The sequence below is a fragment of the Glycine soja genome, chromosome 19 (assembly GCF_004193775.1).
Source record: "Glycine soja cultivar W05 chromosome 19, ASM419377v2, whole genome shotgun sequence".
Lineage (NCBI taxonomy): Eukaryota > Viridiplantae > Streptophyta > Magnoliopsida > Fabales > Fabaceae > Glycine > Glycine soja.
Genome location: NC_041020.1, coordinates 41,325,552 through 41,335,240, shown reverse-complemented (window position 1 = coordinate 41,335,240; position 9,689 = coordinate 41,325,552).

Genomic DNA, 9,689 nt, shown 5'->3' with positions numbered 1-9,689 from the left:
AATTGTTTTTTTTAAGAAATTTATAATTGGTTGATACTAAATATTTTTCTCTATTACTTTCGGGTAAATTATAAGTATTTCAAACTGACAAATACTTTTTATAGTTTTTCCTGCTCAAAAAGTCAAAAAACATAATTGTTTTTGTTATAAATAATTAATAATTAGTTATTATTGTTTTATATGTATCCGTCATTTATTATTATATTTGATTTGATTCTTCTAGATAAGGATATAAATCAGTTGCTTTTAATAATGATATGTTATTTAAAGAATATTATAAATAATTATAAAGTCATAATTTTTCAATGTTTGTTCTTATTTTCTTATTTTCTTATTTATTTGTACAAAAATACTCTTATATAAATTAAATAGGACATGTTTCTTTTCAGCCTTATTTTTTACTTTTCTTTTCTTTCTTTTTTTTCCTCTCTTTATATATCTTTTATTTTTATTTATATCATCTTTTAATAACTTTAAAAAAAATAATGAATTCACACTTGGCTCTATTAAAAAACTATTTAGTTTAGTGACTAAGGCTGTAAATAATGTTTGGAATTTGCGACCTAATTAACTTTTAAGCCTAATTAGTTTTAACAAAAATAATAATAAATCTATATTTTGGGGGAAAGAAATTTTTTATTTCTCAAACAAGCATTGAAAAGCATCACACAGCAATCAATCTTTAAAAAATGTTTTTTTTTCTAAAACTATATTGCATCCTCTTTATTTTTCCCAGATTAAATTATGATAATTTTCTAAATTTATTAACTTTATGATTGAAATAATAGATAAATTTGAGGCCTACAAAAATATTTACACCGTGAATGTCTAAGCTATTGTATGATCTTTGTAGGTCTCAAATTTTTCTATTATAATTATAATTTTCTTGTAAATTAAAAATATTTTCAACTGATAAATACTTTTATTTAAAATGTCAAAATATATATTTGTGGTATTATTCAACTTTGATATAAATAATATTATCTTATTTCTTCCTCTCAAAAAGCCAAAATACATATTTGTAATATTATTTAATTTTGTTATAAATAATCATTTTATAAATATCCATTATTTATTATATTTGATTTGATTCTTGTGAATAAGGATATAATGTAATTAGATTCTTTTGATAAAAAAAATATTATAAATAATTATAAAATCATAATTTTCAGTGTTTCTTCTTTTATTTTTTATTTTTTGAGCAAATACTCTTATATAAACAAAATAGGGCATGTTCCTTTTCAGCCTTTTTTTTTGTTTTTTGTTTTTTCTTTCCTTTTTTTGTAATGCTTCTACTTTTATTTTTATCATTTCTCTTAATAACTTCAATAAAAAAAATAATGAATTTACACGTGGCTCTATTCGAAAATAATTATTCTATTTAGTGGCTAAGGCTGTCAATATTGTTAGGAATGCGTGGCCTAATTAAGTCTAGGTTAGTTTTAACAAAAACAATAATAATTTAACTATAGTGGAAAGAAGTTTTTTTCTTTCTCAAAAACAAACATTGAGAAGCATCATACAACAATAAATCTTAAAAAAATTGTGCATGATATAATTTTTTCTGAAAATGTATGACACTTTTCTAAAAATATATTTCATCTTTTAAAAAATTTCTTAATTAAATTAGAGTAGTCTTTTTCTATTTATTTCTATTTGCATTTTTACATAATCAAGACAACCAATTTATTAACGAATTTTTTCTATAGATTAAAATCAAAACGATTAAAGAAATTAATTTAATGTTAATATATAAAATAATATTATTAATAGTTTTTTAATCATAACACTTCAACTTTTAATTATTAACTAGATTTTTGACCCGGTGCCCGAGCTAAACAGAAAATCTGAGTTTTTCTTTTTTTGCTAGATAACAGAAAATTTGAGTGTTTTAATTTGGATTTTATTTTTTATTTAACTACAATAATACGTATAAACATTAGTTTTACTTATTTTCTATATAAATATTTCAGTTTATATATATATATATATATATATATATATATATATTCCATTTTTTAGACCCCTTAAAATTTACTTACAATTAATTAGCTATTGTTTCTATACCAAAAAAAAGATTAGGCTATTGCTTTTAATATAAATATTAATTAATCCTAATATTCACAATATATTTATATGTGCGATACCTTATGCTTTAGAGTCATGGGCTTGTTGTCTCCACGAGATTATTTTTATTTGTTAATGTATATAAAAAAAATTGCCCCATAAAAAATTATATATTGTTCTATTGGATTTTTTTACCCAAAGCTCAAACAGACACAACATATTTAATACAAACATTACATGTTTAAGTCTAAATCATTTAGTTAAATTTTTGTAACACAAAAAAAAACACACCAAACTCCCAATAGTGATAATAATATTTATTATTAAAAAACTAACAACATAGAAAATACATATGCATAGTTTAGATAAGACAAAATAAAATATTTGCTTTATCTTTTATTTTTTTAAAATATATTAGTTTATCTTATATTTATATATAAGATAAATAAAATAAGATATTATATTCATTTGGTATTTATATCTATACTAATAATAATATAAATATTCTCATTTGATTGATGTACACATTTTAATAGATCATATTTTATCTTTTATTAGTTTTTAAAATTTTATTACTCTCTCTTAATAACTATCCATTACTCTTGTGTTAGGTTTTTTTTTTTTACTTCTAGTTTATTTATTTTTTAGTTAAAATAGGTAAGGAGGCACAAAGTGTCTCTCCGCACTAATTTAAGATAAATAAGATAAGATATTAGATTTATTTTATATCTATATATAAGATAAGATGCAACCAATAGTAAATAATTAAAATTGTTTGAAATTAGTATAAATAGAAATGAGAAGAATCAAGCAACATCAACTAGAAAGAGATTTAGAAGCAAATAAGAAAGTGAGATAAAACAGTTAAAAATGGAAACACATATGAAAGAAACGTCTTGTAACAATAAGATACATTGGGGAAAATTAGGATTTTCTTATGTGGAACTTATAGAACTTGAAAGTTAACTTGAAATTTTTATTAAAATTGTTTGATTTGATGATCAGTTTTTAAAGTTAGAAGAGATTGTTGTTCTCTCTCAAATGTTGGTGAAAACTAAAAAAAAAACATATTCTAAATCCAATGATAAACTAGTTAGTGAAGTTAATTTTGATTTTGCCTATATTAATTGCGATAGTTGAAAAATGGTTCTCTACCATGAATTTTGTAAAGCATAGAATAGAAAATTACATAGGAGATGAATGATTGTATGATTGTTCAATTACATAGAAAGAGATAATTTTGATAGTATTGATAATAAAAAAATCATAAAATATTTTCAAAGTATAAAAATATGTAAAAAATAATTATAATTTATAAAAATTTAAATACTTTAAATTTATTTTATCATGATATTATATATTTTATAGCAAAATCAACCATAACAATGTCACTTTTGTTCATTTTTCATGCACCAACCGGTAAAAACTCAACGATCATTAAATACTGATATTAATAATAAGTTTAATTATAAATATTATATTATTAATAAATAAGATATCCAAAATATTAATATATGTTTTCCTTCAAGAACTCGACAGTCAACTTTTTGTAACAGTAATAATCACTCTTTAATGAACTCTTATTCTTATAGTTACTGCATACATAATTTTTTTTTTTTAATGAGAGACATGAATAGTCACATGAATTTTCACACCATTTTAAAAAAAATTGCAGTATTTTAATTCATGAGAAAACACTAACAATCATTTATAAACATGAATATTCAGAAATATTCTTTATATATTAGATTGGATAACACATATTGTTATTTTTATTAAAATTATAAATCAAAATTTTAAAATAAATCATTTAAAATTAAAGAACAAACATTTTTTATATTATAAAATGTAAAACAATTTCATTACTTATAGGAACCAGCATCTTTTTACAAAAATAACCATTAATTGTTGTTTTAAAATGGATAAATAGTTATTTTTGTCTTTGAATGTGTAATTTGCTGACAAATGCGTCACTGATGAAAATACAAAATTTAGTTCCTGAAAGTGTAAAAAGTGTGACAAATATATCCAGTAGTTAACTTTCATCCGTTACCGTTAATAAAATAACCTATATAGCACAAAGGGACAAATTTGTCATTAAAATGATTATCAGCGTGATCATCTCTAATTGTCAGCATAGGGGTATATTTGTTATATAATTTTTTTTAGTTTTCCTCTTCCCACTTTGCTGACAAATGCGTTCATAAAAATACAAAATTTAATCCCCGAAAGTATAAAAGTGCGACAAATATATCAAAATGTTAATAGTAGTTTGTGACTAATTATTATAATTTGAAAAAAAATTATAATGATTGCTACAATTTTTTTTAACAAACTCGTAAATTAAATTGAATCTAAAAGAAAAAAAGAATACTCATTTTATAAACAACAAAATAATTTTTTTACACTCACATGCTTGAAGAAAGGTTTAAGTAAAAAAAATGTTTATTGTAAAACATTATAGTTAAATTAGATCCATTAATAATGTTTAGGAAAAATTACAATTGCAATGACACTTTTAATTTGGAAAAACCACTCACCTTCTTTGGAATGATTTTTTTTAAGATTATGATTTTTTTAAATGATCAGTCAATAAAAAATAATTATGTATAATTTTTAAAAAATTAAAAATCAACAAAATTTTAATATAAATTGTAATTTAATATCATTGCATATATTAATAGACATTCATATTTTATTATGAAAAATTTATTAAAAAATTAAATAAATAGTGTTTGATTAAATAGAAACAATGATTTTTTTTATTGTTTTACAGTAATTTTTTTCTGTGTTGATAACATTTATTCAAGAGTTAACAATCAAATGATTCATTTTTTTTAGTTGAAGAAAAGTAAGAAAAATTTGCCAAAGCAATAAAAATTCACTTCCGTTGGTAATATTTTATGCATGTCTCAAGTGTTGATTAAGCCTAATAATTATATAACGGAAACATACACTTACTTTTGTGATATGACTCTCCCAAAATTTTGTTGCAATCATTATAAATTTTTTAAAATTATAATAATTAGTCATAATCTATTATTAATGTGCGGATATATTTGTTACACTTTTTACACTTTTGGGGACTAAATTTTACATTTTCATCTTTTAGAGACACATTTGTGAATAAAGTGAGAAGACGAACCATAAAAAAATATTATATGACAAATATGTCCCTGTGCCCTTATACTGACAATTAGAAATGACCATGTTAACCATTATTTAAGTGACAAATTTGTATTACATAACAAATATGTCCCTATGTCCCTATACTGACAATTAGAGATGACCACGTTGGTCATCATTTTAATGACAAATTTGTCACGTAAGCTAAGCTAATTTATTAATGGTGATGAGCGAAAGTTAACGCTCAGATATATTTGTTGCACTTTTTATATTTTTTAGAAATTAAATTTTATATTTTTATCTTTCAAAAACACATTTGTCAGTGAATTATACGTTGATGGATAAAAGTGATTATTTAATCTTTTAAAATTAATTCAAATCAAGACATTTAAGTAAATTTAAATGAACACCCTTTTCCCTTCTTGTCACAATCATTAGTGCTCTGATTTTCTCCTCTGGTTTAACGCTACATTATGCTTATCTCTACATTGTTTCTTATTACAAATATTATGTGTCAATATCTCCTAATGGATTAGCTTCCCCAGTATAATACTCCTCCCTCTTTATCACGTTATTGTGGATGCGGTGAAAAAAAAACTAACGCTTGATTTATTGGAATGCAACAATTGAAGCTAAATTGGAGAGTTGCGTTGACCATGTGATTAAGTTTCAGGAAATTTTATTTGGGATGGTTGTCTAGGTAGGCATTTTCATTCCCGTCCTTACTCTCATTATTGGTTTTTATACCAAGTCTGTTGCTACGCTTTCCAAATGTAGTTAATTAATTCTCTCATTTTATTCTTCTTTAATTTCTTCAAATTGTGACTTCATTAACTCAGGGAAGTTGTTTCTTTTTGTTTTTTCATAAAGTTTGGCATTGTTGAATTGTTTCATTAGTAGTGTATCTCAGTTTCTAAAGTTAATTTTTACCCACCTTTATGTATTTTTTTATGATTATAGAAGCAATTGTGCAAGTATCACTCAATCTTTCTAGAGCTGTTTCTTTTTTTAAAGAGATTTCTTAATGCATGAAATAAAAAAAAGAAATCTCTTAAAAAAATCATGCATTAGTGCATATTATGGATCCTTTCTAAATATTAATTTCTTATATATCTATAATTTTACATTATTATCTACTCCCTATTTATATTATTGCCCGTGTTGTGACCTTCACTATTTTTAATGATTAATTAATATAATTAAATATAAATCAAATAATTAAGGGTTTATTTGGGGATGATTGCCGAGTTTTTCATTTTTAATTTTTAAATATATTTTTTAAAATAAAACACATTTGATAAAGATGAAGCAAAAATTATTTTTAAAATATTTTTGAAACATTTTTACACTTATTTTCAAAATCAAGATTTTTTTTTATTAATTTGACTTAGCTTTTAAAAAATACATATTTTTTAAATTTGACCATCGTACTTGTCACCACCTTTACCTCCACCACTAGTCCATCATTGTCGCCACCACTAATACCAATATCACCTCCATTACCATCACCACAACTATTACCACCAACACCATTGTCATTGTCATCATCATTGACACCATTATGACTATTATTGTCACCACCAATATCACCTTTATCCCCATCATTAATAATGTCATTGATACCACCACCACCAATACTACATGCCACTCTCATCACCATTATCATTGTCATTGTCATTATTATTACCATCACCACCAATGTCATTGTCACCATCAATATCATCTATGTAATCACCAACATTGGATAACACAATCATCAACATTATCACTATTGATATCTCTATCGTTATCGCTATCGACACTATCATCATCATCATTATTGTCGTCATCTTCACATAAAAATACTCTTTCAAAATAAATTTATTTTGAAATTAATCATTTTATAAAACCTAATTTTATTTTTTTAAACTAAAACAAAATTAATTATTATTTTTAAACAATCACAATCAAATTCTCATTCAATCACACTCATAAATGATCTGTGATGCTTATATTTTGTAAATCAAGTAAATTTTAAAAAGTGTTGTTTGTATCAAATCAATAGTAGAAATAATTATTAAATTAAAACAAATGTATTTATCTAAAAATGAAAATTTTGATTCCTAGTTTGGGTATGAAATGACAACTAGAATATCATTTTCCTCCAAAAATGAGTCTATCTGATGGGAGGAGAATTACACCTTCTAAGAAAAAAAATCTAAAAATGAAATTTAGACATAATTTATATTAATAATAAAATAACAGTAATAGATTGAATTGCATTCATAAATGCAAAAGGAGGCCCTAAAGAATGTGGAAACCAAAGGTTGCAGGAGAGATAGAGGAATAAGGAAACGCGTCATAAGCATCACTGTTTAATGTAAATGCAAATCGAGAAGCAATAATGCTTTAGCCAGAATTTCCATCCTTGAAGCAGTATGTGGCAAGAACAAAATCATACGGCGAGAACAAAATCACTTCATTAATTTAATGCATCCTTCTACGACAAAAAAAGGAAATTTCTAGATACCCTAATATTGGTTCACAAAATTCGTTGATCATTGTTCGATAGCACAAAAACGCAAAACAACATAATTAAACTAATTTGAAGTAAATGTTTCAATTTTCATTCTTCAGTAGGCCTAAGCTTATAGCGGTTCCTGTTCTGAGCAGCATTAATTTGCAGAAAGGAGTTTCAGAGTCCCACTGAAAGCTGCATTGCCAGCTTAAAGTTACCACATATTAAATGATGTAAATTTTGATTTACCAATTTACATGAAGTGATAACATTGGAAGCAGGGCGAACCCATGTATATTCGAGGGGGGCAAATGTATATCCTCTTATTCTAATAAAGTCACCTTTGTGTCTGAATTTTTATTTGTCTGTCCTACCTCACTTATTTTTATTTTTATGTGAAAATAAATAAATACACCCACTTATTTTATTATTTATATTTTTTATTTTTATATGTTTAAATTTATTATTTCTTTTTTTCACGTGTATAAGTTTATTATTATTTTATTTTTATATTGATTTGAAAGTCTAATTTTTATTTTTTTTCCAATAAAGTCAGTAATTTTTTTTTACTTATCTCATAAGTTTCATTCTACCTTTCATCTCTCACTTCCTCTATTTTCTTCTCACACATTTTGTTTCCTCTGTGACTCTCATTTTCTTGTTGGACACTTTGATCATATTTTGTATTGTGTAACTAAGTAGCTAGATTCATGATTTGTTGCTATAATTCATTTCTTGCATAGACACATCTTAATTAATTGATAACAATTCTTTCTTAAAATTTATGATTTTAACATTTGTCTTTATGTTCTTTTATATATATATATATATATATATATATATATATGGTAATTTTTTATTATATTTTTTTAAATACATTGCCCTTCCAATTTGGAAGTCAATGTCTTAAATAGAGAATGAAAAAAATAACCATCATGGTGATAAATTGGGTTTAAGGGAGCTAGGTCATCATCTAGTATGCAAATTGGAGCATCCTTATCAACCAAGCAAAATTTATTTCGTACTTCATGATAGCAATCAAAGGAGAAAAGTAGTGGCAACCTTATAGAAATATGTTAAAGAAGGGGGAAAAAGTAGTGTCTACAATGAATCAATGAAAGTGTTAAGAAGATGGATGTCAATTGTACTCACAATTATAAGCTCGATGCTTCATTGCAGTAATATATGTATCATTATATATATATATATATATATATATATCCAACTCTGATACATTTTCCATTTGTGTAAAAAGAAAGAGAATATATATCAACTAATGAATGACTTTCTATAAAAAAAAATGGAAGAGTGATGAAAATTGCACTCACAATTACAAGTTCGATTCAATGCTTTATTGCAGTAATATATGCATCATTATCCAACTCTGTTACGTTTTGCATCTGTGAAAAAATGAGAGAATATCACGTAAGAATGACCATCTTTCAAAAAATGGAAGAATGGTAGAAAATGAACATGATAAAAAATAGTAGAATCTTTGAGTAGGTGATCAACATGATAAAGATATTGGAATATATATAGCGAAGGGCTACGTATGGTTGCCAACATGGGAAGAAACGCAACATTAAATATAGATGTCTTGATATACGAAGGGTGGTGCACTATACCTGAAGCGTCTACTAAAAAGATAGCAGTTAAGACAATGCATTGAAGGTTTTCATTTGTTTAAATAAAATAATAAAATTCTCTAAAATAAATTCAATATTAATGATAGCAAGTGATTAAATACATCTGTTCAATTTTCCAAATTTGTTTATATGAAATAAAGAAAAAGTTGAACATAAGAAAGAAATAATCATTAATATATTTGATATATGATTAACTCATATTCAATGAGTGTCTTTTTATCTGAAAATATTTTTTTATATTAATCTTTATAAGCAAAAAATAAATAACTTATCATATTCCTAAAATGACGTTCGTTTAAATTGAAATACCTAGAAATAATTTTTAATCACGGAAAAATAAAATTAATTACAAT